The 21,708-nt window shown below is 39.6% G+C and overlaps 1 protein-coding gene across 3 annotated transcripts in view; it reads right to left on the reverse strand.

Annotated features, from left to right (window-relative positions):
* Positions 1-21,708, reverse strand: part of LOC126184368 (ATP-dependent helicase brm) — a 437,613-nt gene that overhangs the window by 117,447 nt on the left and 298,458 nt on the right. The gene's annotated exons all lie outside the window — the stretch shown is intronic.

Raw genomic sequence — 21,708 nt, forward strand, 5'->3', positions numbered from 1 at the left:
GTGCGCTGCTGTAAGTGCCACCATAAAGACACACACACACACACACACACACACACACACACACTGTGCCAGCCTTTCATTGCCTGTGGCTTCCCATTAAAGCAGGCAGCACACTGGCTCTGCAGCCAGTTGTGATGTCTGTGATGTCTCTGCAGTACTGTATTGACCTTGCTACATATCATTAGCTTGGTCCTGATTTCATAGTGTCTTAATTTTCAATTTTGGCTTGCTTGCTGGACTCTTTGTTCTGTCGCGCCATCTCCGTTGTCTGCTTTTCTCTTCTGTTGTCAACTTTTTACACTCTGGTGGCTCCTAGTCGATGCTCTCTGCCAGTCTCCGCTGATTCTTGAGCTATCCACAGTCTTCTCTGATTCTGATCACTATATCATAGACATTGTGTTTGTTGCAGATGTGAGATGATGGACTGATGTCTCACTGCTTATAATGCTATGTCTTAGGAAATCATTGTGTTCCGTAAAGTAACGTTCAAGGAAGTCCAATGACGCTATAAGTCCTGTGCCTTTGAATGTACACGAGAGTGATCGCAGAAACCAGTGAGAGCACAATTTCCGAACTGTAAATGATTTTGGATGATGGAATGAGCACTGCCTATTCAGATGCGCATCTGTTGAACAATTTCCTCGAGAGTCACTCTGCAATAGCTGTGAATAGGTTCCTCGACTGCGTGAATATTGTTGTCTGCAGTCAATGCCAAAGGTCCCCTTTCCGATTAGCATCACCTATTTCTGTGGTGTTCAAATTGTGGGCATCATATCACTAGCGGAGGATGAAGCATCACATTTGGTCTATATACCACCAGAATTTCATGGTGAATTTGTGTGCAGTTTTTATTTCCAACTGCTGCACTATTGTATTCCCACATCGTGATGCACCTGTTATCCATGCTGCAGCAGAACTCTCTCTGCAGGAAACCTGGAACATGTACTCTCATCTGACAATGCACTACTCTTGGTGTGCAGTGGTCTTGTGTGTAACTTACTTTCTCAAGTCCTTACATTAGATGTGGTGCACAATGCAGGATACAAACTGGCCACAATGGCATTATGACCAACTCTATTCCCGACCTCTGTGTTGACGAAGGTGGTTTACCACTTAACTTCAAAGAGACCCTTCATGGTGTGATAAATAAGGACAGGAAAATTTCGCATAAACAATAACTTTAAAAACAACAGAAAATCACAGTTTTTAGCAGCGTGAGTCAACATCAGCAGTGTTTACGAAATGAAGCAAAATTTGACATTTTCCTTGATCCCCTGTAAAAATGTCACAACTCTAAGGGTAGCAGTTTAATAATATTGTTAACTGATAGTTACTGAATGTTGAAATTGGATTCTGACTTTTCCCCGAAACTGAGGTTCTGTATACTCTTAATAAGACTGCTCATTTCACATGTGTAAGGAGCAATAATTCTAGATGTGAAAATATCCTACTTTCCACAAACTCCATTTTGGCAGTACTTTTAGTTGAAGACATCACATTTCCCGAAATTTTTTGCACAACAAAACATACCAGAAATGAAGTGATTTTGTGATCACAGCAGAGTGATTTTGTTTTTTGTGCAATAGTCATGCACCAACTCGGATGAACGTGCGGGTGCATTGTTGTGATGCTAAAGCCATAAATTGTCTAGTCACATTTTGGGCCATTTCCTTCTCACATTTTCCTGCAGGCATCGCAATATGTCCCAATAGTGCCATCGACTAACAGTTTGTCTGTGTGGCACAAATTCATGATGAACTAATCCTTGAAAGTCAAAGAAAACTATAAGAACCTTTCCCAGCCCATTGTGAAGATTGAGACCAAGATTCAAAATCATAACCATAGACTCATATCTCATAACCAGTTATGATTCTCTGAAGGAACATCTCATTCTAATTGACAGACTGCAATGCAAAGGCCTTTCTGGCCTTGATTCATGAGCCATGGATGAATTTGGTGACAACACAATGCATTCCACGATGCTGTGTCAGGATTTCATGACATGATCCAACTGAAATGTTACATTCTCCTGCAATCTCTTGGATGGTCAGTCTTTAATTGGCACACTCCATTTCGTTGATGTTCCTGACATGAGCGTCGTCGGTAGATATCAAAGGGCATCCTGAATTAGGGTCATCTTTAACTTCCATCCAGCCCTTTTAAAACCATATGAACCACTGCTTCCTGCATCATTTGGTGCGTCTGTGTGAAGGTTTTCTTGAGTTTCACACAAAATTTAAAGCAGACGTGTCGCTCCTCTAACTCTGCCATCTCGTAATTCGCAAACTGTGCAACGCAACGTTCTACTCAATACAGCACTGAACAATAACTAAGAGACATACAAAAATGAAACTTCTGGCATTTACACATTAAACACAGGTATGTCAACCGCATTTCACTCCAACACACTATTGGCGCAAAACTACGAATGTTCTGGAATTTTTTGAATAGACCTCGTAGATTGCTTGAAAGGAGCAAAGGGTATCTCAACTATGGATAGGCTATTGACAAAATGAGGTTGATGTGGCTGACTGGGAAAAGACTGCCTACATACATCCTGATGGCTTTCATGAGTTCAAAGTTCTGCCTTTTGGTCTATGCGGTGCTCCAGGCAAGTTCGAGCTTATGATGGAGAAACATGCTTTGACGCCTTAAACGGACAATGTGTCTTTGGTATCTGGAAGAAATTGTCAGTTTTTCAAAGACATCTGAAGAATATCTAAGCTACCTAGCAACTGTGTTGAAGTGTGTTCAGGCTCCAAATCTTTCCCTGAGTCCAAAAGTGTCTCTTTGCCACTCAAGAAATACAAATCTTGGGGCACATAGTTAATGGTGATAGAGTCCATCCCAATCCAGAGAATATAAGAGCTGTCACAGATCTTCCGACTCCTTGGCGCATTCGTCACATGATATGGTTTTTTTGAATGTGCTATTAATAGTGGCAAAGGAGGCACTAATGCCTTCTCCAGTTAACACTGCATGGCAAAAATGCCTAGATAGACCAGACAACTAGTAGTTATGAGATAGGTGCAGTTCCAGAACAAATTCAGGAAAGTGCTGACAAGGTGAGAGGTTATGTTTCCAGAGTAATCTATAAGTTCTAGAGGAACTACTCTACAACAGAGAAAGAGTGTCTTGTAGTTGTTTGGGCTTATGAAAAGTTCTGGCCATATTTATTTGGCAAACCATTTCCTGTTGTGACCGACCACCACTCTCTATGCTGGCTGATCCATTGGGTGGACTGGTGAGACGGGCACTAAGACTTCAGGAGTACAACCTTACAGTAATATACAAAACTGGACACAACCAGAAAGAAGCTCACTGTCTTTCAAGGAATCATTTGCTGGAACACCACAGTGAAGACAAAATCTCAGTCATCACTGCATTAAATCACATTGCTCGTTAACAGAGAGAAAATCCCACATTGCTAAAAACCATAGAAGTCTTGAAGAGTGAGGAACCAGCCAAAGAAGAATTCCAGTTAATAAACAGAACATTATAAAAGAGGAACTGTCAGTGGTGCAGAAATAGTTGCTCATAATCCCAGTTCATATCCTGTAGTATTTCCATGATGTTCCAACATCTCATCACTTGGGAGTTGTGATGACTCTTAGACAGAATGAGATGTTGGTATCACTGGCCAGGTCTCTACCGATCGATTAAATACTATGTGAGGCACTGTACAGAATGCCAACAATGGAAGCAAGTGTTGCAGTTATCTCTTGGGACACCCTGGAACCAATCCTGCTTGCAGCAGCAAAATTCCACCAAATTGTAAATGACCTCTAGGTGAGGTTCCCGAACTCGACAAATATGGAGTTGCTACATTGTCACCGAAGCCGTGCCAACTGCTGAAACTCACAAAGTTCAAGGGTCCTTGTAGAAGATATCACTTTGAAGACAGGAGCACACAGTGTGATGATCTGTAATTGCGGAAGAGCTGAGACTAGTATCAATCACAATTTCACATTACATCACCCACAGGATTACAAATTTCTACCACACCCCAACAAATGGTCTCACAGAAAGCTTGAATAAGACTTTGGCAGGTATGCTCATGATGGCCACTGCTGTCACACAGAGAAACTGAGATACAATAATACCCATTGGGGCTGAAACAACAATGGATACATTGTTCCTGTTTCAACCACACAATGCTCAGAAGTACTGCTACATGAAGTACTTCATCACTAGGACTGAAGAAGAATTACAGTTGGCTCGCATACAGACTCTGGATGCCCTTGAGAATGACCAAGGGCACTGTAACATTAAACACCAACCTGTGAGATCAAGCCCAAGAGATGAATTTTTACACCTATGCAGAAAGTGGTACTAACAGAAAAGATAGTAAAGAAATACTTTGTGCTGTATCATGCCCTTCCTTACTTTCTGGATGTCACATATGAATTCAATGATTATGATTCATCATCAGGAAGAAAAGCACTGAGACATCGTCCATGTCCTATGTACAGAGCCCTACTATAGCCCTGCGGCACAGATTGATGATGGGGGCTTCTCAGAAACTGAAGATCCACTCAATGATCATGAAGCTTTGATGGGATCTACCTTCAATGCTAGTCACAGTGGAGACTATGTGACAACAAGACCAGTATGCAAAGATCCACCAGCATTGCTGTATAAATCAACGATGCTGTAGTCTACTTCAGTGAGACATTCTGAAACAGCTGGCCACCATTTCTCCAGGAGAGGTTACAATGCCATGAGCTGTGCTGCATGCAGAGTGGCTCAGTGGTCTGCATGACTGGCTGGTGTCCTGCAGGTCACCAGTTCAAACCCGACAACCAGTAATTGTTTGTTATTTAGTATTCATCATTTCCTGAATGTCTTCAAAACTTCTTACATTTGTAAAGTTCGTATATTCTGGAATATTTGCTGTTCGTATAAACAGCAGCCTTTTCATCCAGTTCTGTTCTACCTATACATTTGTGTTCATAATAAATGTGCTTTCAGTGTTAAATGTTGTACTTCACTGATGAACCTGCTTTCGCTTTTGTACTTCACTGTGGTTACAATGTGACAACATTATTGAAATTGGTCATAGAATAATATGATTTTTTCCTGCCTTTAGTGACAAGTCTGTAAGATTTGTTCTACCCCACAGACACCCGTGTACCAGCCCATATCTCAACCAGTAATGGAACAGATCTTTAATAATCATCTGCAAGGAATGAAACCTTTCGGAACTCATGTTAAGAACTCCCTTTTAGAAATGGCTGACATCAGATCATACTGTCTCCTTAGGAGCTCCAGAAAGATTTACAGCTAAATTCAAAAAATACTGCACTCAAAAAATTATTCTGAATTCTTTATTTTTTATGAGGGTGATACAGGAAGTAAGGACACAATAGCTCCCCAGTGAGTTAATGCTGCAATATCTAGACACATAGAGTCAGTCACAGCTTTCAACCACCATCAGCAGATGGAAGTAGCTATGCTGTTACACTCTGAAATATAGTTTCAAGATACAAGCTTTCAAGGGTACATGTTTGGCAATTGAAGTGCTAATGTGTAATAAGGTTTTTGTGTTTTAAAAATGTACTTCGCTACAATTCACTGGCAAGTACTGTAAGTTTATGTAGCAAATGTAACATCATGAAAACAAGTGTAATTATGTGCCATGAATTTGATAAAAGTAAAATAAATGCGCAAGATGAGCAAAGAATACAGCAACTAAGCACATCCACCTCAAATGACAATGCGTAACGTGTCAAAGTATTTATTTAAGCAGATCATCGCATTCATGTTAGGCAGATTGCACATATATTCAACATCAGCACTGGTGGTATAGTGGATATTGTCCACAACACATTGGACTACTGGGAGACCTGCTATTGCAGGGTACTGTGGCAACTCTCTGATGAAAATAAGCCATGCAAATTGGGTTGTCTCTCCAATACCTACTTCAGTATCAGACAGAGGATGTTCCATCACCATATCATAACAGGACAAAGCCGACAAAACACAGGTGTGTGATGTGGCACCTGAGATGAAGAAAGAGTCAGTGCCACGAAGATACTCCTCGTCTTTATGCATTCAGAAGTTCAAAACAATGGAATCCGCATAATTAACAGTCATAGCATTTTGGAACTTGCATGGTATTGCTGGTTGATTTCCTTTGCCACAGAGTGACGACAAATGCTGCCAGTTTTCTGTGCCACACCGGAACAGTTGCAGAAACCAGTTCAGAGGAAACAACTGGGATTGTTTCCAAAAGGTGCTGTGTTGTTGGGCAAAAATGTCTAATCAGTTATGCATGATTTGGTCCACTGTTTCTGAAGGGCTGTATTGGAAAATCCTCCTCTCAGTCCAGATCTCGTATGACGTGGTTTTCATCTCTTCAGACCGTAAAAGAAGGACCAGGCTGGTTGCCACCTCCGAACCAATGTCAACATTCAGGAGGCCATTGTTAAGTGGCTCCTAGACCCAGATCATTATTTCTCATATGTTAGTTTTACCAGATTTGTTTGCCAATAGAACAAATGCTTGGACAATCATGATGATATGTGACTCAATAACTCTGTGCATCTCTTTGATCTCCTAAATAAACTTTTTCATACAGAGGACTTGTTACTTTTTGAGCCACCCTTGTAATATTTTCGATAAGCACCGCAAATGAAGTATACACAAATTGATTCAAATCAAGGAGAGGCCACCTTAGGCTAATCAGTAATTTTCTCCAGTTACATATTCAGGATTTGGCTTCCAATGAATTTACAGTATTTTGTGCTGAAGTATGTGCAATCTTGAAGTCACAGACAAAGTGTAATTAAGTAACAAGTTCTAATATTCCCTCTGTGCCCTGAAAGCACTATAACAGGCATACACAGAACAGAAAATGATTCAAACAAAACAGAACTCCCTTCTGTTGTAACGGCTGGGGAAGTATGTATCATTTTTCTTGGTACACTGGCACGTAAGAGTCCAGGGACACAAGCATGCTGACATACACTACGTTGCCAATAGATATCCCAATGATCAGAATCTCTCTGCTATATGACACATTCAATTATGTATATGCTAGATCAAGGTAAGAGCAACTGGTACATGTAGGGTGAGGAAACCACTTGCATTGGATCAGTGTGCATGTGAACTTCATCTCCCATACATTGCTTGCCTTTTAAATACTCTGTTCAAATTACTGACTTTTGACTCCGTGCACGAGTTTCGTACATATGGACTATCTTTTAGGCAGATAACTGTTGCCACATGCAACTTAAGTTGTTCATTCATTCATGCTTTCTGGTGCAGTTCTTCGTTACCAAAGAGCATAAAATATTTACAGCTTACTATTTCATTACGATAACTGAATATGGCGTAGAACTCTGCAGTTATTCTTGATTTCTCAAGTGATTTTGCACATATGAGGCTTTTTTTCTGAAGAATCCTTCCCTCTTTAAACAGCCACAAATAAATTGTCCAGCAAAGTCTGTTACTGTATTTTCTAATACATTTATACATTTCTTCTGAGTAGTACTAGCCATCTGGAGTCTTCAGTTGGATGTAAATACTCCTCCGCACGCAAACCACTAAGAATCAGAACAAATTCCTTTTGCCTACACACAGCTCAAGTGTGCTTGTACAAGCATGAGTTTGTTTACCAGAAAATTTCAAGTCCAGACAATGATGCGCTGGCTTGGCAGCCATTCTGCTTATGTTACAGAAAAAAGAGAGGAAACATGATTTTTGGAGTAAAGAATAGTTAAGGGAAGGTACCAGTGAAATTTCAACCCAGTCATAAAAATATAGCAGGAGGCTGAAAATTTGTTTCATAACATATCTTGGCATGCTGAATTCAGCAGGCAAGACTAATTTGTTACTGCATTTTTTTCATACTTTCGGGCAGATTCTTAAGTTTTGAAACTAAAACCATTTTTTTTCAGATCCGTAATTGAAGTTGTTGGTTGTGACAGAGTAGAAGAATTTTTAATTGTGGCCATTTTGGTTTTTTCAAAAAAGCTGAAGTATAGTTAGCTTTCTATCACTAGATAGATAGGGCCTGTGCAGAAATTTAATTGAAACATTAATTTTATGTGAATATGTACATAATCTGTATGTACAAATGTAATTGTGTATGTATGTGTGCCTAATTTGTAGGCGCATCTGAAACCCCCCTCCCCCCCCCCCCCCCCCCTCCCTTCAGACAGGCAGATTTATATTTTTGGCAGACTCAATTGTGAACCGGAAAATAAATAATACATACAAATTCTCTAGTGGTCAATGCCCTTGCAGCCTATCAACTGTAATGTCACATGGAAGCCCGGAAATTTATGAGAGGACGACACGTGGCCAAGACCCACCTTCATTCTGTATGGTCAACTATACCCACAGACGATGACCCACAATTGAGGATACAGCAGAGCTGGGAATGTGCTTTCCGGATTGGAGGATGAATGTTCATGTGCACTACCTCATCACCCTATTTACACATTTCTTGATATGATGAAATGTCAGTAACTAGTAATACTGTCGCAGAAGAAGCTGATTAGCACCGTGGTGTAGTGGTTATGATGCTAAACTGTTGCATGGAGAGTCACGAGTTCAAAACTCACCCGGGCTGTACAATTTTAATTTCTGTATTCGGTTTGAGTACATTCTATAAGAATCCACAAATGTCAAGAATCATTGTACTGGAATGTTCTGTAGCCATATATATACTGTATGGGTTCTGGCCGGAGGCAGTTCGCTCTGCACTCTTGTATGTGGAAGTGCCGAATAAACCTTTGTTAAGTGAATTTCGTGTTCGTCATTCATCTAATTACACCTTCTTCTACGTGACATTATTCTGGTGTAGGCGCCGGGTATTGGAACTTGTGATAGCACACATTATCGACGACACAGTGGCTCCCATCAGGCCACGACAGAGGCGCCGTTTGTGTAGCGAGAAACCCGAGTTCAAGCTATATTCAACAGATCACAATCTACCAGAGACAGAAGAAGAAGAGGACGTTACGATGACAGCAACTGTGTGCCACCACACGAGACATTCTTCCAGGTTCTCTTGTGATGATGGCCAATATCCAAACAAGTGGCTGAAGGTATATGAGCATATAGCCAAATTTAACACATGGGACGACACTAGGTGTTTGGTAGTCTTGTGTAGTTCGCGAACGAACTAGTTCAGAAGAGCACTCCCACAGCCAAACTACGTGAACTAGTTCACGGATAACTTCACTACTTAGTTCGTTCGCTCTTTTCCGAAGACCGACGGACAATAGCGAGATGGAGCGAGAGCCTGCAGTAGGCTTTAAAAAAATCACGTGCATCATTCTATATGCTGAGTGTAGTACTCTGGACCCCCGATTTAGACAGAGAGGATTTAGAAATCAAAAAGCTTGTGAAGTTGCAATACAACGCCTCAAAAATAAAGTTGGCAGAGTGCAGTTATTTCAGAGGGAGAATCGAGATTTTTAGTGGCTGATCCTACTGCTAGCGACCCTTCGGTGTCTTGTTCTAGTAGCAGCAGTAATGAAAATAAAAAAGACTCTATATGGGACGAGTATGACCAAGAAATAAGAAAAATCACTGGACCAGATAACCAACTTGCTGCTCGTATTCGCGAACTCGATAAATATCTCAATGAAGAGTATTTAGATCGAAAAAAAGATCTGCTTGAGTGGTGGCACGAGCATCATCAGTTATATCCTCATGTCTATGCATATGTGTTAAAGAGATTTTGCATAGCAGCGACATCAGTGCCCTGTGAACGTGTTTTTTTGGGGACGGGACAAATCCTTAATGAACGAAGAACACTGTTATCAATGAACAAAGTTTCCAAATTAATATTTTTACATAATAATATGTAAATTTTTGTAATATTTCACTTGAAAATTAGAAGACTGATTATTTAAAGAATGATAATGCAAAGCACAAAAAGTATACTTTAGAATACGATCTCACTCAGGGGTCATAGTTATTTTTTCTATGACTAATTGTTTGGTAACAAATTATAAGTGTTCATGTTTCTTCTGTTAGTGGTAAAGGTATTATTGTTTGTGCCATATAATACTTAACCTGTACCTAAAGCAGAAATATTTTTTGTTGGTTATTTCCAAAACTTTAAAAAAGTCGATTATTTATGAAAGTGTATTAGTATTCACAAAAAACAACAACGCGTTTAACATACTCTGTAAGTAATATTCCTACAATGAACTAATAAATAAATATATTTTAAAATTAAAATACTACTAGTGCACTGTATGTAAAGTAAAAGAGTTGACTACTCCATTTTACCCATTTGTGTAAATAACTGGTTTATTTGCCATTTCGATGTCTAATTACCCGATATAAAACTGTAATAATACAGTCATTGGCAACACTGGTCAGTATTTAAAACGAATAAAAGAACGTGTGCAGTAGCGGTAGCAAAGCGAGTGAACTATCTTTCTGGAAATTGAGATGGGAGCTAACGAACTAAAAGAGCGACCTAGTTCGCGACGGAACCGCGAACCAAACTGAACGTTCCCAGTCGCGAACTATTATGGGCAAGACTAGTGTTTGGCTAACATATTTTTCTACTTGGAGGGCACTGCCAAGCAATGGTATGAGGACAACAAGGAGTAGTTCACAAGCTGGGAAGTATTCCAGGTGCAAGTATTTCGGTGACACAAGATGACAGAAGTGCAAGGCTGAAGATAAATTAAAGTGCAGGGCACAGCGTCCAGGAGAAACTACAGCATACTACATTCAAGACATCTTGGATCTGTGTAAAATAGTGGATCCTAGAATGAAGGAGGAAGAAAAGGTTGCACATCTCATGCAGGGTGTTGCTGAGGACATATATCAAGCCCTACTCCTGAAGGAGGTTTCGACAGCAGACGACTTCATAAAATGGTGCCAGTACATCGACACAATGCATCAAAAAAGAATTACACGCAAGAAGTTTGAACAACTTCCAAATGTCATATCAATGTCTGTGATGGAGGAAGCAACTGATTTCACAAGTGTTCTTCATCAGATGGTGAGAGAGGAAGTTCAGAAGGCACTTGGATTGCACGGCGAGCAAAAAACCGAGATGCTTCAAAAGGTCACAAGGGAGGAAGTGGAACAGACACTGAACCCAATCTCTCAACCTTCATTTCCCTTTAAAATGGTGAAAAAGTGAAGACCCAGGTGGAGCTACATTCCTACAATGCCGCAAGAGGAACCTGTTTGGGCACCAAGGAAGACTGACGTCTGGAGGACCCAGGGTAACCAACCAGTATGTTTCCACTGTGGACGACTGGGACATGTGGTGCGCTAGTGTCGCAAAATGCGGCAGATATTTGATGATGCCCATGCCAGAAGACAGCAGACCGATCTTAGCTGACACCAACTCTGGGACGACGAAGATGACCATAGCAGCAAGCTAGCCGCTGGAGAGGACACTCCCCAACACACCTATCAACGTCTCCATCGCCGTTTAGAAGCTCCAGCCAATCACCTAGCCACCGCAACCTGGAAAACTAAAGGGTGCAACCTTCCTTAGAGGTGAGGCCGCCGATAAGAAAAATACTCCGCCGTCGATCACTACAAAAATGATAGGAAATTACGTTGATCTCCTCATGGATGGCTGACCAACCCAAGCTCTTGTGGACTCTGGAGCACCATATTCAGTCATTTCGAAGTACCACCGCCAGTTGCAGAAAATAATATTCATCGACAACAAAACATCTCTGCGAAGGTGGCTAATGGGAAATATGCAAAAACTACCAGAAGATGTGTCATTCGTGTGGGTATAAGTGGCCAAACACAGCCCTTAGAATTCATCGTCTTACAAGAGTGTAGTCATGACGTCATTCTCAGATGGGACTTTCTGAAAGTTTCTCAGGCATTTATAGATTGTGGTTGCTCGAAGATTATGCTAGACGAGATGAGATACTGTGGACAAGAAGATGCGGACCCGAGTGTGTGGAGACTATGTGTGCTGAAAGAAGTGATCATTCGTGCAGTCAGTGTTAGAAAGGTAACTGTCACGTATCATACCATGCATCAACCCATGGATCTTGAAGTGGAATGTAAGAGAAGCATACCACTGAAGAATAACTTGGCTATCCCAGCCTCTGTTGTCTCATTTAAGAATGTATTTGGTGAAATTGTGGACAGTTAACTGTCATCGAGAACCACAGATCCTTCCAAGATGCATGTGCGTAGCAAACAGCTGAGCGTCATAGAAACCTCCCATGCCGAGTCTGTGGGCAAAATTAGTGCTACCACTACAAGACAAGATCTTCTAGCTCAACTATCACCAGATCTCACTAAGGAACAACAGAAGAAGCTACTTGCTATTCTTCAAGAGTTCTCTGAATGCTTCAATCCACAAGTGAAGAGCAAATTAGACAAATCGACGGTAAAACACCGGATTACCACTGGAGATGATCAACCAATAAGCCAGAGAGCATACCATGTGTCAGCAACGGAACATCAAATATTTCGCAACGAGGTAGAGAAAATGATGAAGAATGACATCATTCAGCCTTTGCAGAGCCCATGGTTGTCACCACTGGTCCTCGTCAGGAAGAAGGATGGCAGCTAGCACTTTTGTGTTGATTGCAAAAAGCTTAATAAGATAACTAAAAAGGAGGTTTACCCCCTTCCACGAATTATACACTAGATTGTCTGAAGGGGGCTATGTTTTTCTCAACCATGGATGTGTACTTGGGATACTGGCAAATCGAAGTAGATGAGGCTGACCATGAGAAAACTGCATTCATCAACCCTGAGGGCCTGTAAGAGTTTTAAGGTAATGCCATTTGGTTTGTGTAATGCACAAGCAACTTTTGAACAGATGATGGATAATCTTCCAAGGTACCTGAAGTGGATGATGTATCTTTGTTATTTAGATGACATTATAGTGTTCTCAGAGACATTTGATGAACATATAAAAAGACTGAGGGCCGTTCTTAAGAGTCTCCAACAAGGCGGACTGAAACTTAATCCAAGAAAGAGTCTCTTTGGAGCAAAAGAAATAAAAATACTTGGACACCTTGTGTCAAACAAAGGTGTGCGGCCAGACCCAGAAAAGGTGAGATCTATAACGGGATTTCCTATTCCTAAAAGTCTTATAGATGCGAGAAGCTTCCTCGGATTATGTTCTTATTACTGTCCTTTTATCAAAGACTTTTCTATCAAAGCCAGACCACTTCAAGAGTTGTTAAAAGCCGATGCTAAATTTATCTGGAGTGGTGCTCAACAAGATTCTTTCTATGTGCTGCGAAAAGCTCTGACGACTGACCCTGTACTTGGTCTGTATGATGAGAGAGCACCTACACAACTACACACAGATGCCAGTGGGTATGGGATCGGTGCTGTTCTGCTGCAAATTTCGGATGGAAAAGAGAAGGTTATAGCCTCTGCTTCTAGGACACTTACAAAAGCTGAGAGAAAATACTCAACTACAGAAACAGAATGTCTTGCTGTAATCTGGGCCATGTGTAAGTTTCTCTATGGAAGGCCATTCACAGTTGTTACAGACCATCATTCACTTTGTTGGTTGACAGGTCTTAAGGATCCAACAGGACAACTCGCCAAGCGAGCACCATGTTTTCAAGAGTACGACATTACCACAGAGTACAAAAGTGGAAGAAAACACCAAGATGCCGACTGTCTTACAAGAAACCCCATGCAAGACCATCAAGACTTTGATGAAGATAGTGACTGTCTCGCTGCACTCCAGGATCTCTACATCTATATCTACATCCATACTCTGCAAGCCACCTGATGGTGTGTGGCGGAGGGATCTTTCTGCTGTGCAGAAGAAGGGCGCCAAGATATCTCAAATTATGATTGCCTTAAATTGGTCAGAGGATGTGAAAGGACAATTTAAGGTAGTTAATGGATTACTTTGCAAGAAAAACTTTGATCTGTTTGGAAAGAGGTGGTTACCAGTGATTCCTGAACACATGCGTTTAGATTTTCTACAGAAATTCCATGACACACCTGAGGCCGGACATTTAGGATTTATTAAGACATACGATAGAATCCACAAGAGATTTTTCAGGCCAGGTTTATTTAGGAGTGTCTGTCACTATGTGTTGCACTGCTGAGAGTACCAGAAGAGAAAAGCAGTTCCTCAGAAACCACCTGGCCAACTTATACCAATTTCACAAGCCGAAACGCCTTTCCACCATGTTGGGTTTGACCTCCTCAGACGATTTCCAACGTCTGCTAGTGGCAATAGATGGATTATTGTTTGCACTGATTATCTGACACAATATGCCATTACAAAAGCTGTGAAAGCAACCAAAGCATCTGTGGTAGCCAAATTCATTGTGGAAGACATTGTATTAAAACACGGTGCCCCAAGGTCGTTAATTACAGATCGAGGGAAAGTTTTTCAATTGAATCTTGTGACAGAGATAAACCGTCAGTGCAAAATTACTCGTCACATGGCGACTGGCCGACGTGCTATTAATATTAGTCAATGTTGAGCAGCAACTTGGATGAGGTGCTGCCTTTTGTGACGTTTGCCTACAACACTGGCAAACAAGACACCACAGGATTTAATCCATTTTTCCTGGTTCAGGGGCATGAGGCGACTATGATGATGGACACTGTGTTTACATTACATCTTGATGACACGGACGACGACTACATCAGCCAGGTGTTAACAAGAGCTGAGGAAGCTTGGCAGTTAGCTCGACTCCGCACGCTGCAGGCTCAAGAAAACGATCACCGAAGGTATGATGCGAGCCACCACCCTGTTATCTCCCAGCCTGGTGACCTCGTCTGGATCTTCACATTCGTTAAGTGAAGTACGTGTCAGTCATTCATCTAATTACACCTTCTTCAACATCACAATATCAAACATGCCTCAGCATGAGAGACAGTCATTAAATTGTAGTGAGACAGTGACAAAGAGATAAAAAAACATGAAAAGCGAAGAAAACGAAAGTGTCATTGACAGTAGTGAAAATATCAATGAAGAAAATAAATTGCATGAGAAAAACATACATACATAAATGAAATTTGACAGTATTGCAAGGAATAGAATGGAAAAAATTATGTTGCTAGTACTAGCAATGAAAAAACACTGAAGTAAAGACAGACGAATCTGAGTCTATTCTACTTATTTTCCACTGTTATCATCATTACTGTTAGAAATGAAGTGCACTAAGTGCGACCGAAGTTCTTTGAATTTTGACTTTGATCCAACGTGTTGGAAGTTTTCATGTAGAGTCACGCTAAATTATAAATCAAGACAATGTTTCAAACAAAATGCAAGTAGAGCCCCTTTTGATGTAAATACACATCTGTGTTCGGAATTTACATATGCAGGAAGAGGATATTCGAGCATTAAACAATCTTTGATGATTATAAATATGCAATCTTTCTCCTGTGATACTTTTCAAGAACCTGTGTGATGGTTAGAAACTGTTGTTTGAATCTTCAAATGACATTTTTGATGAATGTTGGGTAATAGTAAAAAATACATACAAAAGGTCAGAATTGGATGGTGATTGCAACCTTATTGAAAGTGAGTCTGATGAAGATTCAGAACTGGATTTTAAGAATGATCTTGTTCATAATGATACTGAGGAAAATACAAAATTGGAATCTGATAATGAGCCTACTGATAATGATTGTGAGGACATCTGCAAGTGCGTTATGACTGTGAGTATAGTAATGATAATATTGGCAACAATGATACATTACTGCAAAGTTTAGATGACAATATAGATTTAGGGATGAGTTCGATGGTTGATGGCCAATCAGAAGTTTCCATTCATTCAAAAGTTGGTTTGGTAGCATTATTGATTTTATCACAGGATACATTGTTGATTTTGACAGTGTAGCAAAGTTTGTCAAATTGGCATGGCTATGTGACTCAATTAGGTGAAATTCATCAGAATTTCATTTTTGGTTGGAAGGGCACACTAATCAAAGTTCCACGAATAGTTCGGGATCCTACTGAATCTACGAACGCTGAAAAAATATGGTAACGATCCAAAAGCTATGGATTTCGATACAGTACAGCCCTGATAATTCGAGTCCTGGTATTTAGAGGTTCCGTGTAATTCCAGTTGCTCTTAAGAAAATTAAAATTTTACGTAAGACTAGAGTAAAAACCTGTTTTCATACGTTGTCTACATGTATGTTTTATGCACTTTCAAATGTGGCACATTTTGAACTTTCTTTCAATTTTCCATGTACAGTACCAGTAAAACTGCCCCACTTAGGGTTTTCATTCGTAATGCACAGAAATAACCTTGGCCTCGGACTGCTAGTGCATTTCTATTACAGATGGACAGGTATCAAGTTTCAAGGAGTGCATTTGCTTTTTCTCAACCCTTCCCTAACTGGGACCACCTGACCATCAGTTGTACAGTGCACGCCATCTTTATTGTTACCCCTATTGTTGTCATTAAAATACAGTACACCTAAGTAATAATACAGTACACATTTTACAACACTGGCTGACAATTGTTGTATGTACTGTGCATGATTGTGTAGTAACATCTGTACTGTAGTAAGCCCAACCGTGTAATGTTAATTTTAAAGTGTTGTATGTATGTGCAATGTACTGTACATATGCAACTGTGTGTTTCTAAATCTTTTAATTCATACATTACAATGAGTGGTAGGAGTAAGAGAAAATGTGTGTCATTGAATGTGAAATTGGAGGCTTTGAAAAGACTAGAGAAAGGAGAAACATTAAAAAAACTTGCTGCTGATTATGGAATTGGTGGAGTGACAGTTGGAAATTGGCATAGAAACAGAGACAAAACTGATAAGTTTTCATCAAACAAGTGTTCTATTTTGTCATTTGAATGGAAATCAATGAAGAAGTCTGATTATGAAAAAATGATTAAAGCTTTGTTTGTTTTGTTTACTCCACAAATACAAAAAGAAAATCCAATTTCCTGCCATATTCTGCAAGATAAAGCTATACATTTTTTAGAAATGAGTTAAATGAATGTGAGGATCATTTTACTGCAAGTTCAGGATGGTTGGATAGGTGGAAGAAGCGATACGGCATAAAGCAGCTTGATACAGGCGGTGAATAACTTTCTGTGGATTCTCAAACTGTTACATAATTTTGTGAGAAATTAAGAAAAATTATACAAGAATAAAATCTTACTCTTGATCAACTGTATAACTGTGATGAAACAGGACTAAATAATAAAATGCTTCCATCTAAAACTCTAGCCTCAAAAGAAGAAAAGGCTGTCCCAGGCTTCAAAAACCGTAGAGAGGCTAACAGTTCTTACTGCATCGAATGCAAGTGGAGACCATAAACTGAAGCTGCTGGTAATAGAGAAGTCTGCTAATCCCAGAGCTTTAAAAAATATCACTGCGTCTGCACTGTCTGCTACATATGTATACCAAAAATCTGCTTGTATGGACAAAAATAATTTTAAGAAGTGATTTTTCCAAGATTTTGTTCCAGAGCTCAACGAAAATGAAACTCCTCCCCAACAGGACATGAGGGCCCAATGGTACTGACCGGCCACCGTGCCATCCTCAGCTCATAGGCATCACTGGATGCGGATATGGAGGGGCATTTGGTCAGCACACTGCTCTCCTGGATGTATGTCAGTTTCTGAGACTGAATCCAAAGACCAAAAGATAAGAAAAAGTGCTTACCTTCCAAAGCAAACTTAATGCTTGACAGTGCTAGTTCACACCCTAATAAGGAAGAACTGCAGTGTGACGATATTAGCCCATTGTTCTTACCTCCAAACATGATGAGTGTAATACAGCTTATGGACCTGTTTTACAATGCTTGGGGGGTGGGGATCCATTGTTGTTTGCTTCAGATGCTTCTTCAAACAACAGAAGGGGTGAAAGAGCCATCAAACAATTTACAAAAAAAAAGCTACAACAAAAGACATAGTTTACTGGATAGCTGATTCATGGTCTGAAATAATAAATGCAGAGACACTAAAAATGTCTTGGAACCAGATTTTATAGATCGAAACAGATACCTACAGGACAGACAAAGATGATTTAACATTGGCAGAACTGACGAAAAAGCTTGCTGGATGTGAAAATGTGAATGAGAGTGAGGTTTCAGAATGGATGAATGGTGATGAACAGTTTGAAGTGACCAATATTGGAATTGTTCAATGGTTAGTGCACCCACTGAAGACAGTGACGACAAAAGGAACTGCCTGAAGAAATTGTACCACTGACCACCCACACCAAGGGTTTGGCAGCACTAGACATTGCATTGCGTTATACCGAGCCGGCAGCAAGCTGTATCTATTCCAACAGACACTATGTTCCATAGAAGATGGCATGACACTTCTGCTAAAAAAAAAGGTTCTATTTTAAAACAAAGGTCTAGGGACAATTTCTTTAAAATGTAACTTACCGTATTTACTCGAATCTAGGCCGCATTTTTTTTGCTGGTTTTTGTAATCCAAAAACCCGCTTGTGGCTTAGAATCGAGTTTAAAGCAAGCGGAAGTACTGAAAAATGTTGGTAGGTGCTGCCACAACTAACTTCTGCCGTTGAATATATGTAGCGCTTTGTAGGCACAAAGATAAATACTGGCGCCAAAACCTCTGCGTCAGTAAATAAATTTTTTTTAAAACGGTGGAAGATGACCTTTTTTTCTCCGCCCCTAGTTTCGACCACTGCATTTTCATACATTATCCAACGAAGTAAATACAAATTCCGTATTGTTCATTTTTGAATGTAGCAGAATTTCAATGTACTACGAAAATCCGACTGGCAAGACTGTTTGGGATGTTTGTCAATATGGCCAACTCTACGTTCTGAATTTTTTCCTACCTGTGAGAAGAGATGGTTGCTAATAGGAACATGATGAAATGTGAATCACATGCAGTATTCTCTTCACCATAAGAATAATACAAATATAAACATTTTGCCATGTATTCTTTCGTGTTTGCTGCTATCTCATTTAAATCCTGTCTGCCTAATAAGCTACGAAACTAGAGTGAGACAACGGCAAATGCGGAAGAATATACATATCGTGTCATGTTTATAATCGTATTATTCTTATGTCTAATAGTGATACAGTCAGAAATGAAGCACGGCAACTGACTAGATTTTTAAATCTAAGATGACTCTAATTTCTGTGCACAATTTGATGTACTAAAGAAGCGGCCGCAAAGATTTTCAAACGCAGAAAAATTTTCGCCTAACTCTCGTTCAGAACATGTTCTATCATACGCAGTCTGTTATTTGGCTCTTGTTGATCATTATCAAAGAAAGCAGCAGTGTAAGTAACAACAAATAACAGTCTCTTGCCATTGTTTCGCTAATGAGACGATTCCTCTTCTGGTAAAAAAAAAAAAAAAAAAAAGGGGGGGGGGGGGGGGGGGGGGGGGGAAAGCGGCGGTAGCGCACACAAAAGCAAGCCATGCCGCGAGCGGCGACAGGTCGTAAACATGCACTATCAGAATGCGACAAACAATGCATGACACAGTACAGTAATGCATTCTCAGCTTAGAGTGACGTAAACACCTATAACAAAGAAAACGGCACTTCTCAGATAGAAGCAAAATAAGCAATCCATTCAAACCAGACGAAGCACGTGAAAAGGGAAGGGTACCCGTATAAATACGGACGGAGTGCCTGACGCATAGCAATGCCACCTGGTAAAGCTTAACTGCTAAGCTTACGACTCAAACCAAACTACTGTAGCTGTATCGTCATTCATTTGACCTAAATTGTGTCTCATATTACAATGGACCAACTTTGTTTTGATTTGGAGGTGCGGCCTAAAACTTTTCTCTCCCCTTGAATTTCGAGTCTCAAATTTCAGGTGCGGCTTAGGTTCGGGAAATTTTTTTTTCCTTTATTTCGAGTTTCATTTTCCAGGTGCGGCTTAGATTCGAGTAAATACGGTATATTTCTGCAACTTGGAAATGTGTGCTCATATATGCACCTATAACACAGGTACGTACTATATTGTTTTTATTTATTTTTTAATTATTATTGTGCTCGTTAAACATTTATTCATGATTCACCCATTGATTTACTGATATTTCTGTACTGTCCAAGTTTTTTTTGTAATTCACCAAGGTTCATTCAGCCCCAATTAGCTCAAATTACTGGGGATCTTCTGTATACCAAACAGCTTTCAGGTGGAGATCTAAAAGCTTTCAATCACACCACCTCAATGAATATTTATGGAGATAATCACAAGATACAAAAGGAAGAATGTTTGACTCATGTTCCAAAAAGTTATTGTATGTCTACACAAAATCTCTTGTACATACATAGATGTGTATATATATCTGCTTCACATCTACCTCAATTTTATTTTCAATATTTATACAGCAAAATTCGTATAGGACACATTTACAACTCATACTTTTTTCAGGGTCTTTGTTTTTTATCAGTCAGCATTGGCAAAAGATACTGAGCCTGGATCTCAAAGCTTCTAATAATAAATCACCAATAAATGAACTTTTGTTTGCATAAAATACTGCCTCTTTATACTCGTTTGACTGATGAATCACTACTAACATGGTGTGTTCAATGTCTAACACAAAATGCTAATGAGAGTTTACACAGCATTGTATGGAATACTCGGCCCAAAGACACATGTTTCAGCAAAGAGAGCAAAAGTAGTGGCTTCTATCACTGTTTCTAAATACAATGTTGGTTCTCACAGAGTTATTTCAGAAATAATGACAAAATTAGGACTCAAATATGCTTATCAAACAGCACAAGCATCAGTAAAAAAGGACAGCAGCGAGATGAAGTGAAAAATTCAGAAAAATACAAATAAATTCGCTGAAAAATTGATTTTGTCAAACATCAAAGAGTAGAAGCTATACTTCGACACGATGGTGTAAGCTATGGTGGCAAGTTGTTTTGATGTAATTGTGTATTATTCATACGTACGGTGCACATGTGATATAATACATCTATTTTACTCTCAGTTATTGTCACATATTATAAAAACAATATTTTTATAATTTATCTACACTTTTCACATGTATATATAGTTGAAATGGTCATTATACTTCAATTTATTTGGGGAAAAAAATCAAAATAGCTGAAACTAAAGTGTACTCTGTCAATGTAAAGGCTCCATACATTTTTGTGAATACATTCCACGATAAACAAAACCCCACTTATGGGTTTGAAAAAAAATATTGATTTTTGCAACAATCTAAAATTCAAAAGTGATGGAAAAAATTTGTTCAGAAATTGAGTTTACCCCTACCGAATTCAGCATGCCAAGATATGTTATGAAACAATTTTCAGCCCCCTGCTTTTCTTTCTTTCTTTTTCTTTTTTTTAAATGAGTTGGTTGAAATTTCACTAGTACCTACCCTTAAATGAACAAAAATATTATTCCCATATTAACTATTCACAGTAGACACACTACGGAACCTGTCTCACAATCTTACTATTTTTATTCTCACTTTTTTCCATGTAATACTGCATTCTATGACTTTGTCCTACATTACAATACAACCTTTGCACATAATGTAATTTAAGAGTAAACATGCTCAATCATGCTCACACTTGAAAGCTTGCACAAGCATGCATAATTGAAATTCGATCAAGCTTCAAGCTGCTTGTAAAGTCTTGATGCTTGTGTAAATTTGTACTACATACACACAAGCATGCTTTGGCGAGTACGCTTGTGCACGAGTGTCAAGGATGAGCTACGATTGTGGCCACGTTAATGGGGCACTGGGGAAGTGCAAGTCAACCCACGCAGAGAATTGTGTGTCTAAGCACACCTAATATACTTGGTGTGGCAAATGCCATAGGGGCAAA

Source organism: Schistocerca cancellata, chromosome 4 (assembly GCF_023864275.1).
Source record: "Schistocerca cancellata isolate TAMUIC-IGC-003103 chromosome 4, iqSchCanc2.1, whole genome shotgun sequence".
In the NCBI taxonomy this organism is placed as follows: Eukaryota; Metazoa; Arthropoda; class Insecta; order Orthoptera; family Acrididae; genus Schistocerca; species Schistocerca cancellata.